Below are 15,000 nucleotides of genomic sequence, written 5' to 3'. Positions count from 1 at the left end.
TATGCATAGACTTCAGGAAAGAATCACACAACCACTTCTGTATTAATCAATTTATTACTAATTCAACTTCGACTATGATATAGTATGCGAACTCTCAATCTCGGAACGTCAATACGGCATCAATACAGTATCATCAACGATTGTCTGATTTCACTTGACAACGGCACATGGATCCCGCGTAACGCGATGGTTGTTAGTGAGAGAGAGTCGTTAAAACATGCAAATACTATGCTAAGAAAACCTTAACGTTACTGAATGATTATACTTGAAAGATTATGCGGCGATAAAACACAATCAAAACAGTTATGATTCTTAAAGGCACCAACCTCAACAGATACATCGCAGGTTATCTGACAACAGAGTGGCTCGGCGGAAGGAGGTGCCAAGAATCAATTCGTATTGATGGATCTGTTGGGAATTTATGCGATTAAGAGTACAGTCCACTAAATATTAAAGATAATACTCTTACAAATGACGGATGGCCATCACTCGGTCTCGAGTTTTTCTTCACAGCCACGGATGGCTTATGGGTTCGAGTGGGTTTGAGTGGTAAGAGTTGTCTTCAATAGTCAGTGTTCGGAGTCGGTTCTTTATGTCAAACAACGCCTGGTGGTCGTGTGGTGAGGGGGCGGTGCGCGTCATACGTATTAGTCGCTCCTCTGTCGCCGTGGGGAATTGGTTGGATGCCTGTTGATACGCTGTCGTAGTTCGGAACCCGGTCGGTAGGTGGCGCCCGCAGCTCGCTCGCAGCGCACCGTCGTCCTCTCGTCACCAGACCGCGACCCTGGCTACCAGCAGGGGCTTCTGACGCGGCAGGTTGAACTGTCAAGCGGGTCTTGCCCGCCTGCAGAGGCGACGGGGAGCTGCTTGAGTCGAGCCCCGAGAGCCAGCTGAACTCGGCTGAGTCCCAGAAGCTGAAGAGTCGAGCCGACCCGTTAGTCGCAGCTCGGCTGGTGAGTTCGACCCTCTTGGTCGAACTCGGCTGATGAGTCGAGCCGACCCTTCCGGTCGAGCTCGCTCATGAGTCGACCCGTTGGTCGCCCTCGTGATGAGTTGACTCCCCTGGTCCAACTGGTTTCCAATGCTCAGAGTCCTTTCTTTTATGCCGAAAAATCCCTTTGGGTCCTGCCCACAAGGCGGGGTTTTCTTTTGATTTACTGTGTCAGGATCTGTCCGTGTGTAGGTGTGTTCATGTGTGTGTCCGTACGTCCGTGTGTCCTTGTGTGCATCACCCACGATATATCCCGTGGTCATATTCCCTCCATAAAATCCACGAGCAAACAATCAGGTGTTACAAATTGCCTCGAGGTCATGGGTGCGATTCATCCCTTGTTTGGCCTTCTTCATGAACCAAAACACAGACGTTACAAATCGTCTCATAGGCGTCTTTGTCCGTGTTGCACCACCTGGAGGGAGGGGCACACTCCCCCCGACCCTCGCTGACGCATGAAGAAATGATTAAAAGTTTTAACATTTGTCCCTTACCATTTCCCAGTTATGATTCTGTATTTAACCTAAGGTCTGTCATTTCCCATCGTGGTGCTTGACTCAAGTGGAGGTTTCCCCGAGCACATACACACTCCCATCCCGCGCTGCGGGGATACAAAGACGGCCGGGATCTCTCTTTCTCTCCGACCCTGGATTTAACATCGCTCTTTTATTATGTATTTATTCGACCTGGTGGTGATTTATCCCGTTATGCTTCGGGTCGAGTTGTATCAATAACTTTAGCCTACCCTGTTGTTAAACTCCGACTTTAACGTTATTTGAATAGCAATACAGAATAATTGAGCTTTTCGACTTAACTAGGCGAACACGAACTTTTGGTAACCCCCCCCCGCAGCCTCGCTGTTCAGCTGAGCCGGCAGCCTTGAGAGAGAGAGAGCAACACCCTTATTTTCGTCTCACTGTGGTCATCCAACCTTCTGCTCTGGGAGTGTGATTAATTTCAGGACAAAGCCCCCTCACGTTCAGACGTGCAGTGGTTGTTAATCAGCCCCCTCTCCTGTGTTCACAACCTTGAGCTGAGTTTATCTTTCAGCTGCAGAGAACAAGGCGTGTTCCTCCTCCCTGTGTGCACGTGTTCCAATTAGCTCGAAATCCCTAACACACAATCAGTGATGACCCCCCCGGCCTTCTGTGGCCGTGATCCAGACAAAGGCGCCTCTGCTCCTTTCATTGCCCAATTATTTGCCCATGTGCTGAGGTCATAGATGGTTGGGCTTTTTGCTTTAACTGTCTGGCTGACTCTCCCACTGCCTCTGCCCTTGCACGGGTGACATGCCCGTTTCTCAGGCCTTATCTATCCCTGAAGCAAGGTTGCAATTCTGCCATCTTAGCCCTCCTCCCGTTCATTACTACAACACCTGGTGTTTTGCAGTTTGCTGCGCTTTAGTGTTTTCATTCATTATATATCAATGATGGAAGAAGGCTAGAATACAACATTCCGCCCTTTTAAAAATGGCCAGTGGTCAAATGGCCACGGGTTATTTTTAAAAAAAAATGTATACCCTTCTTCCATCATGAACCATCGATTGTCCTCAAGTTTTGCTGCTATTTCCTTACAACGCGCGCGTACGTGTCACAACTTACATGGTTATATGTGACAAAAAAAAATATTCTAAAGGAAGGTAAAGCGATAAGGAAGGGAGAAATTATTCTATTGACTACGTGTTATAGGAGATATCGTTAAAAATATAGTTTCTACGGTTATTCTTGGGTGGCATCATCAGGCCTTGGCTCTATCCCTGCTCCTGGACTCGAATGGTAGGTGGCTTGTGCCTGCGATTAGTCTTTTAAGTTCGGTCTTCACTTTGGCCACATGGTATGTTAAGGTTAGAATAGCCAGGACTAGTATGATTATCCCTGTTGCCCCTGTGATTCCCATCCCCATCTGTTGATTTCGCTGATATCCAGCCTCTTTGGTCGCCCAAGTAAGATCTGTTATGTTAATCTCTGATTCGCTGAGGGATAATTTCACCATGTGGAATTCTTTACTGTTCAACAAGTTGGACAGAGTGCTGCTTATCTCAAACTTGTGGCCTCGGAATGTGTCTACTATTTCTACCTCCGCTTGGTGTAGGCTTTTGTCTAGGTTATATAATACCTTGTCCCCTATGCGTACGAATGTTCCTCTTGGTATTGTGACCAGTGCGACGTGGCTTGGAATCGGAACTTCCATGGTGATGGAGTGTTGATCGGTAGAAACAATTGCCGTATCTAGAGGGGTGCTAATCAACCACTGAGCATTAGCTATCATGGCCACTGTTCCGGTTCTTTCTTTGGGTTTACTTAGCTTCAACTTGCAAGTTTCCTTAGAGCTTAGGTTTGACAGACCACACATTATTTCTGCTGTATTGGTCAGAAATGGTTCCCCTGGGCAGAGCCAATGAACCTCTTTCATTATTTGACACAGGTTTAGGTCAGGCACCAGGTACTTAAGGGGGCCTTCTTCCTGGTAGGCCACCACTACGGGAGTTTCCATCTTGGAGTAAATGTCGTTATTCCATGTACCCACGTTCAATACTGTCCGCAATCGAAATACATTTCCGGGTTTGACCAGGGGTAAATTTAGCAAAAATGCCAGCTGTCTAGTTTGGGGGTCCACATGTATGGGTGTGGCTGTACCCATGTTGAAGGCAATTTGTACTTGAGTTGGACTGATTGTTTCCGGGGATGCTGCTTGTAGCACATCTTTTATCAGTGTTGGAGTTACCAGATATGACGGAATTTGTCCTTGTATAAGATCACTGATGCTGCCGCTGGTGCTACGCAACAAGTCTTGGATCACCCACTGAATTGGCTCTCGAATACTCTCTTCTTCGTATAGATCTCGGATTGCAGAACTCAATTCTTGGAATGTTAAGTTAATCATGATAGAATGTAGGTTTACGAGAACCACGGTGTCTCGGAGGGTGGATCCCATTTCGACCAGATTCTTTTGTTGGTGCTGTATTTGCTGCTGGATCTGATGCATATCGAGCTGTAAATTCTCGATACCTTGCGTGAGGTGTCCAATCTTTACGGCGTTGGATATGGATACTCCTAGTGTGATTAAGGAACTAAAACCGGATAGTATTCCAAAGACCCCTCCCAGGCCGATAGACCTCTTGGAACGTGTTAGGTTGACAGTGGTGGGGGGAAGTATCATGGTTCTTTGTAATTGCTTCAGGATCGTTCCGACATTCTGTTCACTGTATCTTAGGAAGTCATAATACCATATTCGGGTTGCTTGGGTAGCTTGGGGTGGTAACTTCCCAAAGTGCTTCTTTACCACCAAGGCAGGTTCCAAGGAGACATAGACTTGTTGGGTTACTATTTTCGTTTCGGTTACTAGGAAGCTGGAGGAGTCTCTCAGCATCACCCCGGATTCTGGTCCTGGCTTGATCAGCTCTTGGCTCCCTTCTAGCTTGGCAAGGTACGTTAGCAGGAGCGTGAGCAGGAGGGCTGCCATTTCCTGGAAAACATGTTACACATTATTGTAGTGTGATATGCCCCTTAGTTTAGTTCCCCCCCCCTTTTCCTACCTTTATTCCTTATCTTGCTCCACCAGCACAGGGTACGGTTTGATTTGGTTGATGTGCACCCACTTGTATTGCTGCTCTCTTCCTGTCTTTGTGATTTTTAGCTGATATACTACTGGGGACATTTTGTCAACAACCTCGTGTGGTCCTGTCCAGGAAGGTAGGAATTTCCTGCACTTCTGTTTTCTTTTCTCGTAATTGAGGTACCACACCTGGTCTCCTAGCTGGTATTCTGCGTGGCTGGCTTTTTGGTCATAGTATGCTTTGCTCCCCTGAGCCTCTACTTGCAACTGGTCCCTGACCATAGCGAATGTGCTCTGTAGGTGACTACTGAGTCCCGTCAGGTATTCAGTTGGCGTCATTGCCGTCGGGGTCTCGTCCTCCGCTGGGACATATAACAGGTGTACTGGGAGGGTCATTAGCCTCCCTGTCATGATCTCGAAGGGTGTCCTGCCTGTAGCTCGGTTGGGTGTGGCTCGCATGGCCATCAAGACTAGGGGTAGTTTCGTATCCCAGTCGCGGCCCGTGGTAGACACATATTTCTTTAGGAGGCTCACGATGGTCCTGTTGGCTCTTTCCACCTGTCCTGAGGATTGTGGATGGTATGCGACATGTAATTGTCTTTTTACTCCCAACATCTTCCACACTTCTGTGATGACCTCGGCTGTGAAGTGGCTTCCTTTGTCTGAATCGATCGTTGACGGTAGGCCCCATCTACTGAATATTTGGTTGATCAGTAGGATAGCGGTCGTTTCCGCGGTGTTGTTGGGTGCTGGTAAACACTCTGTCCATTTAGAGAATGCACAGGTCACAGTTAGCATGTACTTGTTCCCTTTGGTTGATCGGTTGACAGGTCCTATCCAGTCGATTTGTAGGTTGGCCCAAGGATAATCTGTTCCCCTCCTCTGTAGGGGTGCCCTATGCTGTGAAGTCGTTGGCTGGTACTTACAACACACGAGACAGTTGGACACATGTTTGTGTATGTCTTCCCCCATTTTTGGCCAGTAGGCCACCTGTCGCAGCATCTGTCCCGTATTCACCTCGCATCGGTGGCCGCTGCACGGTTCATTGTGGGCGTGTTGTAACATTATTTCCCGATATTGAGAGGGGACTACCCATCTAGGTCGACCGTCTTTTTCGTTTGTGTACACCAGTAGCCTTTTCCGCATTGAGAACCTTTTGATTTGGCTATGCATGATCTCGAGCTCTTTGTTGTCATTCAAGTTGTCAGTAGTGATCGGTTTTCCTGCTGGATCTTGGATATGATCGGCGAGGGTCTTTAGTGTTTCGTCCTCTTGTTGCATTCTGATCAGGTCTTCGGAAGGCTGGGCACTGTTCAATTGGGCTCTGGTTCCAGCTTCTGCCGGGTTCTTCCCACTTCTTGTGACCAGTCTTATCACGGCGATGTCTTGGTTCGTCGACTCTTGTTGTCCGTCTCTGTCGGTTTGGTCTTCTAGCTTCCACGGGGTGCCTTCCAGGCTTCCCACTTTTGCTATGGCATCTGCTTGGTCGTTCCCCGTTTTCTCTTGACCAGGTATCTTGGAGTGCCCTTTTACTTTCTTCCAAAATATCTTCATATCCTTGTTCTGAACCATCTTATCTATGGCCTCGAATAGTTCTCGATGGTGAATTGGTTTATTCCTATAGTTCTTCATCTCGTTTTTTTTCCATATGGGTAGGTGGTGCAGGAAGCTGTGCTGTACGTAGTTGGAATCAGTGCACACCACCATGGTCCGTATTTGGTTATCGGATGCCATTTGGACAGCGATGTGTACCCCGACCAACTCTGCATACTGGTTTGACTTTGGTCCCAGCTGAAATCCCTCTTGAATCCCTGTGAGTGGGCCAGTTTCCCAAATGACTCCTGACCCAGCGTGGAGCTTGTTCTCCCTCATCTGGGAGCATCCATCGATGTATACCACTGGTAGGTCGGCACATGTCTCCTTCCTGAAGGGCAGGTACCTGTTGTCCTCCGGAGGTATCTTTTCGTCCTCTGCTTCTACGCTGTCAAAGGTACAATCATGTAAATCGGCAAGACCTTGGGCCATTGGACTTTTCTTGTTTTTTGCGTATTTCACTGTGATTGGTAGGCCTTGAAGTGTCAGTGCCCAGCTGGCTATTCGGCTGCTGGTTACGCGGCCCTCTCGAATCTTCTTACTGTTGAGGTATGCCAAGGATTCATGATTCGTTTCCAGGATGATCTTCTCTCCGTTCAACAAGTTCCGAAAATGTTGTATGGCCCAGATGTTTCCAAATATCGCCTTCTCACACTCGGAGAACTTCATCTCCACTCCCCGGAGGGCTTTGCTGGCATAGGCAATAACTCGTTTCTCTGCTTCCTGTCTCTGGTACAGTACCGAGCTGATACTATGATCTGAGTATGCGGTCTCCAGGTAGTATTCTTTCCCTTTCTCTGGGTATGCTAGGCAGGATGCCTCTGTGATCTGTCGTTTTAATTCTTTTTCTGCGGCTTCCTGTTCCCGTCCCCACTCCCATGGTTCGTCTTTTTGCAGTAGTTTGACTAAGGGACGAACGATTCCTGCGTAGTCGTCCACGAACTGTCGAAGGTAGTTGCAAATCCCTAAGAAGCTCCGAAGGGTCGTGACTGTGGTGGGCGATTTGAGTGCGAGGAGGGCTCCAAGTTTTTTGGTTTGGGGTAACAGTCCCTCAGTGCCGACCTGGAGCCCGAGGTAGTCCACCCTCTTGCGTGCCCACTGTCCTTTTTGTATTGAAATCTTTGCGCCTGCTTCCTTTAACTGACCGAGGGTATGCTGGAGGCTCTCGCGGTGTTCTTCCCATGAGGAGTCCTTGACCAGTATATCGTCGACATAGATGATGGTACCTCGCTCTTTTGCGTCGTCCATTGCCTTGTGTAGGAATATGTTAAAGTCCGCAGGTGAATTTGAGTATCCAAATGGACATCGGTTCCAAGTATACTGTATTCCATTGAATGTAAATGCCAACTTGTATTGATCCGCTTCTTTCACGGGCATGGTCCAGAAGCCATTTGATAGATCCATGGTGGTGAGAATTTTTGCGCCTTTTATTTGGTTGAGATTCTGGTCGATCTCTGCCATTGGCCATCGAGATAGGGGAACCGTTTCGTTGAGTTGCCTATAGTCGATGGTGAGTCGCCACTTGCCTGTGGGTTTCAATACAGGCCAAATCGGTGAGTTGTAGGTTGAGTTGCATTCTCGAATTATATTCTTCTTGAGTAGGTTCTCCAAGGTTTCTTGGATTGATTCGTAGGCAGCCAGTGGAATCTTGTATTGTTTCACATATACCGCTGGCGCTCCTTTCAGTGTGGGAATAGATACCACGTGTAGGTCGGTTTTGCCGCAATCATAGGGGTCTTCTGAGAACAGGGAGTGGTATTTGTGGAGCAGTTGACGAAGCTCATTTCGTTGAGTGTCGGTCTCGAGGGCGTCTGCTGCTTCAATTTGTTGTGCGATTTGTTCTTCTATTATGGAGACTCCTTGTCCTGGGTCTGGGTCCAAGGCCTTCGTGGTTTCGGGCGGCTCGGTTGAAAGTTCCTTTTGCGTTACTATCGGTTGAGTTGCCTTGGCTTCATCCGAGGGTAATACGCTCTTGCCCTCGTGTTCTCCTTCATCGGTTTGCAGTTCGTAGGTTTGGCCTCCAGGGGGCGGTATATACTCCATGAGGGGACGGTCATTTGGTGATACTGACTCTAAGTCGGCTTCCTTTCGGTCTTCTCTCAGTCTGTTAGTCATTAGCTGAGTGATTCGAATACCTGCTGGGTCCTCGTCTTCGTTCCTGATTGTCGTTGATAGGACGTTGAGCTCTTGTGTTATCCCTTGGATTCCCGTGGAGTCTCTCATAACGTCTTCATCTTCTGAGTCCCTTAGTTGCTCCGGCATTGATTGTGCCCAAATTTGTCGGGATTCAAGGTTCATAATGGGTTTCAGGCGATTCATTAGTTCTATCCCAATGATCAACTCTTTTCCGGGGCTCCGTACGACATATAGGGGATGGTTCATGTTGATTTTGTTGAACGTCAACTTCGTCATAACTTTGCCCAATGGTCGCATGTGGGTCCCTTCACATCCTGAGTAGGTAAGTTTACTTGGCATCATCTGTAGTGTTTCATTCTTCCTCTGGAGGGCAGTCTGGAGTTCGTCAAATAATTCTCTGGATATCATGGATATTTCTGCTCCAGTATCACAAAGGCCCTGGCTAGTCAGGGTGTCTTGCAGTATTACTTCCACGTGGACTCGTCCGACTGGTCCTACGGGAATCAATTCCCCCAGATGGTACCCTTTTCCCTCTGGTACCACTTCGATGATTGCTTCTGGGCTTCTTGTCTTCCCTACGTTCACTTGGGCTACCTTTGCGCTGGGTGTGTCCTCCTCCGGTGTGGGTATAGTTGGTAGTCTTCCCTTCGCTATTTGCATGGGAGTCTTCATACTCCCTAGGAGCTCTCTTTCCATCCTAATGTGGTGAGCATATCGATTCCTGTTAGCTAACGGTGGTCTATGCTCTATTGTTAGTGGAGGCGGCAGTAGGGGACGATATGGTGACTGGTTTGGTGGGCGTCGGCCTCCGCGGGGTAGGTATGGCCCGTCACTCGCTTTTCCTCCTCCATAATTCCAGCCTCCGCCCTCTTCTGCATTCCATGGTGGTGGCGGCTGAGAGTGCCAGGTTCCCCTTGACTCGTTCCTCCCCCCACGTGGAACGCTATTCAGCGTGTTGTGGCCGGGTGTTGGTTCTATTGGGTTAGGCGCCCTCTCCTGGGGGAATTCATGTCCACCCCGTGTGGCGCTAATATTATTCCTTGGAGATTCGCTTCCCTCCAGATCGAGGCATTCTTTATCTCTGGTGACGATGTGGGTTTTGGCTATGCTAGTGGTTTTCCGTCCGTTCACCCAGGCCGTGTGGGCCTTGCTTTCAATCTGGCGTAGGGAGGCAGTCTCGGGGTCCAACATCATTCCTACTATTCTCACTATTTCAGGTCTCAATGATTGAAAGAACATCACTTTTAAAACTGTCTTATCTCCCTGGGCATTGTCCCCGTCCCCTGCGTAATATGCTTTCTTAAGGCGTAGGAGATAATCTCGTGGGTCTTCGTCTACACGCTGGGTCATCAACTTTGCCGCGTTCAATCCTTCGGATAGTGTGGAGTATTCCCCAAATCTCTTAACTACTGCTCGGCTCAATTGTTTAAAGTCACTCTTCACCCTATTTGGCAGGGAGGCTACCCATGGTCTGGCGGGTTCATGTAGGCTCCTTGATAATAAACATGCCTTTTCTGCTGATTTACCCAGACCCCGGATCTTAGCCTCCTGTTCTACTGTAGCTATGTAAGTGTGTATGTCCCTGTTCTTGTTATGTGGATCGAAGTAGGGAATTCTCACGAGTGCTTTGTCCATTAGTTTTAGTGTCTTACTGTTAAAAGTGTGTTGTTCGTCATCAGTGGTGTCGGTTCCTGAGGAGTGCTCACCTGAGCTACCCTTGTCTCTACTATCACTGTTGTCATGTTTCCCGTGTCTGTGTCGTGATCTCCCTCTGTCCGAGGATTCGTATCTGTCCCGTTGCTTGTGTCTCTTGTTTTCCTTACGTGGGTCTTGTGATTCGTGCTTGTGGGTTGGTGTGCGTGGTCTCCTTGAGCGGTGTCTATGTGGTGAGTGTTTTTGTCCTTGTCCTTCATGCTGCCTACTACGTGTGGAGTGCCTGCTAGGTGAGGTGTTGTATTTATGTTTGTCTCGTGCTTCATGGTTATCGGGATTCCTGTCTCTGTCATCTGTGGTGCGGGTGGTTTTGCGTGGGTGATTTTTACGGGTCATGCGTCCCTCTGGTGAGCTTCCTCTGTTACCCCTGTCGTGTTGATAATGTTTACGTGAGGTGCGTCTCTCTGGTGAGCTGTGTCTGTCATCTGCATCATGTCGGTCATGTTTGCGTGAGGTGTGTCTCTCTGGTGAGCTGTGTCTGTCATGTTTACGTGAGGTGCGTCTCTCTGGTGAGCTGTGTCTGTCATGTTTACGTGAGGTGCGTCTCTCTGGTGAGCTGTGTCTGTCATGTTTACGTGAGGTGTGTCTCTCTGGTGAGCTGTGTCTGTTATCCGTGTCGTGTTGGTCATCGTCAGAGGAGTCAGTGTCAGATGAGCCGTCACCACCACGGTGGCTCTGCTTAACATGACTTTTGTAGTGCCTTTTGCACCTGTAACGTGGGTCAACTTGGCTCGGTGATTTCTGCTTATCCCATGGCTCATGCTTGTGTGACGTGCGTCTCTCTGGTGAGCTCCTGTTACCCGTGTCGTGTTGGTCGTGTTTGTGCGAGGTGCGTTTCTCTGGTGAGCTGTCTCTGTCATCTGCATCATGTCGGTCATACTTGCGTAGCGTGCGTCTGCCTGGTGTGCTGTTTAGGTCATGTTTCCCGTCTTGCACCAGCTCCGCCCTTTTCCGCCCTATCATTACAGTGTATCCTGATGACTTAGGGTTAATTATTTGTCTCTCTCTAACGTTGAGGTGGTCAGCCTCATGTTTTCCCGTTTGTATTATTATTTCCTCTTCTCTCTCCTCGATTTGCGAGGGTGTTACTTCATCAATATTGCTTTGCACAGTAGCCATACTCATTGTGGGATCTGGCCCTGGGCTACGTCCACGTGGCTCGGAGTGTGGTAAATTGTTACTCCCGTATGTGTTCTGTGTATCAGCGTCTGGGTGTTTCACTGGTGCATTTAGTGCGGATTCTTTCTCTCTCACGAGGGCGTGCAGATTTTTTACCTGCTCCATTAAGGACAGTTTCTCTTGTCTTTCCCTTTCAAATTTTTCCTCATTCCATAATCTTTCTCTGTCTGTCTGTGCGAGGAGATACGAGTCTACCCTCGCTATTTCTGCAATTTTTACGTCACGTTTGGCTTTGCCACATTTCATCACGTCCTTAAGTAGTTTCCTTCTGTGGGCCTTAACATCTTCTGTATGGCACCCCTCCCATATATCTCTCTGCTCCGTCTGCTGGCTAGCAGTCCGTCCAGTACGTTTTAACACAAATTCCCGATATTGTTTTTCCATAGATTCCATCTCCTCCTCAGAGGTCCACTCTGTATCAGTGTTATGCGTTGGTGTGTCAACCTCAGAATGCTGTGAATCCTGTGCCATCTCTATTACGTAGTGTGGTTAATAGACTTAAGAGTGTATCTTAATTCTAACCTCTCATGTGCGGCGTGAGTTACTCTAGAATTCCCCTTCAGAGCACTTATAAACAATTGTATCACAGGATGCGTCAGTTCAACTCGAGCAAATAATTTCAGCCCAGCTGTCTTTGTAACACTCTGCTACTCTGGTATTTCCCTTCAGAGCGCGTTTTGTTTTGTTTTACGCCCGTTTACAATCACAAAGCAACGTCAGTTCACAACTCTTTGATTAACACAACAGTGATTCGTTCCTGAATTCATGCATAAACTGTCTGCGAGAAATCCCGGACCCGAGCCCCCATTATGTTGTATATGTTGGGTGTGAAAATTTTGATGTGTTGTATGCGTGCGTGGGTGAAATTATCATGTTGTATATGTGGGTTATGAATATTCAGTGAAAATAATAATAATCAATCGAAATTTGGCCAAAGGTGTAATTATCCGGAAATACTTTAATCCATGTAATTACGCACATTTAATTATGCCAATTCGAGAGGTAATTGTAGTAATTATGCGAGTGGGTGTAATTATGATAATGCAAGTCGTTATGATAACCAGACCCCGCCTCGGTGACGAGGGTGGGTTATCGATCGGAATAAGGCAATTAATCGTATGCAGTTATGCAGGTGTGGTGTAAGTATACAAGATTAACTTAGATTAACTCGGCCTCGTTGTCTAGGTTCGTCTCATTCTCGCTTATTTAGGTCCCCGGTTCGCCCCGTTATCGCTTTAACATTTACTGAGTATGTGTTAGTGTGTTTATTAAGGTCACCAAGTTCAGATCTCAACGCAGAAGCAGATCTTATGCATAGACTTCAGGAAAGAATCACACAACCACTTCTGTATTAATCAATTTATTACTAATTCAACTTCGACTATGATATAGTATGCGAACTCTCAATCTCGGAACGTCAATACGGCATCAATACAGTATCATCAACGATTGTCTGATTTCACTTGACAACGGCACATGGATCCCGCGTAACGCGATGGTTGTTAGTGAGAGAGAGTCGTTAAAACATGCAAATACTATGCTAAGAAAACCTTAACGTTACTGAATGATTATACTTGAAAGATTATGCGGCGATAAAACACAATCAAAACAGTTATGATTCTTAAAGGCACCAACCTCAACAGATACATCGCAGGTTATCTGACAACAGAGTGGCTCGGCGGAAGGAGGTGCCAAGAATCAATTCGTATTGATGGATCTGTTGGGAATTTATGCGATTAAGAGTACAGTCCACTAAATATTAAAGATAATACTCTTACAAATGACGGATGGCCATCACTCGGTCTCGAGTTTTTCTTCACAGCCACGGATGGCTTATGGGTTCGAGTGGGTTTGAGTGGTAAGAGTTGTCTTCAATAGTCAGTGTTCGGAGTCGGTTCTTTATGTCAAACAACGCCTGGTGGTCGTGTGGTGAGGGGGCGGTGCGCGTCATACGTATTAGTCGCTCCTCTGTCGCCGTGGGGAATTGGTTGGATGCCTGTTGATACGCTGTCGTAGTTCGGAACCCGGTCGGTAGGTGGCGCCCGCAGCTCGCTCGCAGCGCACCGTCGTCCTCTCGTCACCAGACCGCGACCCTGGCTACCAGCAGGGGCTTCTGACGCGGCAGGTTGAACTGTCAAGCGGGTCTTGCCCGCCTGCAGAGGCGACGGGGAGCTGCTTGAGTCGAGCCCCGAGAGCCAGCTGAACTCGGCTGAGTCCCAGAAGCTGAAGAGTCGAGCCGACCCGTTAGTCGCAGCTCGGCTGGTGAGTTCGACCCTCTTGGTCGAACTCGGCTGATGAGTCGAGCCGACCCTTCCGGTCGAGCTCGCTCATGAGTCGACCCGTTGGTCGCCCTCGTGATGAGTTGACTCCCCTGGTCCAACTGGTTTCCAATGCTCAGAGTCCTTTCTTTTATGCCGAAAAATCCCTTTGGGTCCTGCCCACAAGGCGGGGTTTTCTTTTGATTTACTGTGTCAGGATCTGTCCGTGTGTAGGTGTGTTCATGTGTGTGTCCGTACGTCCGTGTGTCCTTGTGTGCATCACCCACGATATATCCCGTGGTCATATTCCCTCCATAAAATCCACGAGCAAACAATCAGGTGTTACAAATTGCCTCGAGGTCATGGGTGCGATTCATCCCTTGTTTGGCCTTCTTCATGAACCAAAACACAGACGTTACAAATCGTCTCATAGGCGTCTTTGTCCGTGTTGCACCACCTGGAGGGAGGGGCACACTCCCCCCGACCCTCGCTGACGCATGAAGAAATGATTAAAAGTTTTAACATTTGTCCCTTACCATTTCCCAGTTATGATTCTGTATTTAACCTAAGGTCTGTCATTTCCCATCGTGGTGCTTGACTCAAGTGGAGGTTTCCCCGAGCACATACACACTCCCATCCCGCGCTGCGGGGATACAAAGACGGCCGGGATCTCTCTTTCTCTCCGACCCTGGATTTAACATCGCTCTTTTATTATGTATTTATTCGACCTGGTGGTGATTTATCCCGTTATGCTTCGGGTCGAGTTGTATCAATAACTTTAGCCTACCCTGTTGTTAAACTCCGACTTTAACGTTATTTGAATAGCAATACAGAATAATTGAGCTTTTCGACTTAACTAGGCGAACACGAACTTTTGGTAACCCCCCCCCGCAGCCTCGCTGTTCAGCTGAGCCGGCAGCCTTGAGAGAGAGAGAGCAACACCCTTATTTTCGTCTCACTGTGGTCATCCAACCTTCTGCTCTGGGAGTGTGATTAATTTCAGGACAAAGCCCCCTCACGTTCAGACGTGCAGTGGTTGTTAATCAGCCCCCTCTCCTGTGTTCACAACCTTGAGCTGAGTTTATCTTTCAGCTGCAGAGAACAAGGCGTGTTCCTCCTCCCTGTGTGCACGTGTTCCAATTAGCTCGAAATCCCTAACACACAATCAGTGATGACCCCCCCGGCCTTCTGTGGCCGTGATCCAGACAAAGGCGCCTCTGCTCCTTTCATTGCCCAATTATTTGCCCATGTGCTGAGGTCATAGATGGTTGGGCTTTTTGCTTTAACTGTCTGGCTGACTCTCCCACTGCCTCTGCCCTTGCACGGGTGACATGCCCGTTTCTCAGGCCTTATCTATCCCTGAAGCAAGGTTGCAATTCTGCCATCTTAGCCCTCCTCCCGTTCATTACTACAACACCTGGTGTTTTGCAGTTTGCTGCGCTTTAGTGTTTTCATTCATTATATATCAATGATGGAAGAAGGCTAGAATACAACAGCGGTGAGGCGGCCGGGGCATGATGCATGTGGCCGGCCTTGTGCGTGTGTGGGAGGAGAAAGGGGGATGGCGAGCCAACG

At 48.2% G+C, this 15,000-nt stretch overlaps 1 long non-coding RNA gene across 1 annotated transcript; it reads right to left on the bottom strand.

Moving 5' to 3' along the window:
• Positions 1 to 4,317: 4,317 nt before the first annotated feature.
• Positions 4,318 to 13,549, bottom strand: LOC144740733 (uncharacterized). Its single transcript, XR_013589747.1, has 2 exons — positions 13,121 to 13,549; positions 4,318 to 4,456 (listed from the first exon to the last, which is right to left on the bottom strand). It is a non-coding gene; the product is annotated as an uncharacterized LOC144740733 (long non-coding RNA).
• Between the last annotated feature and the right edge of the window lie 1,451 nt (positions 13,550 to 15,000).

The sequence above is a fragment of the Lampetra planeri genome, unplaced genomic scaffold, assembly GCF_965212315.1.
Source record: "Lampetra planeri unplaced genomic scaffold, kcLamPlan1.2.h2 scaffold_279, whole genome shotgun sequence".
NCBI lineage: Eukaryota > Metazoa > Chordata > Hyperoartia > Petromyzontiformes > Petromyzontidae > Lampetra > Lampetra planeri.
This window is presented reverse-complemented; position numbering and strand designations above follow the sequence as displayed.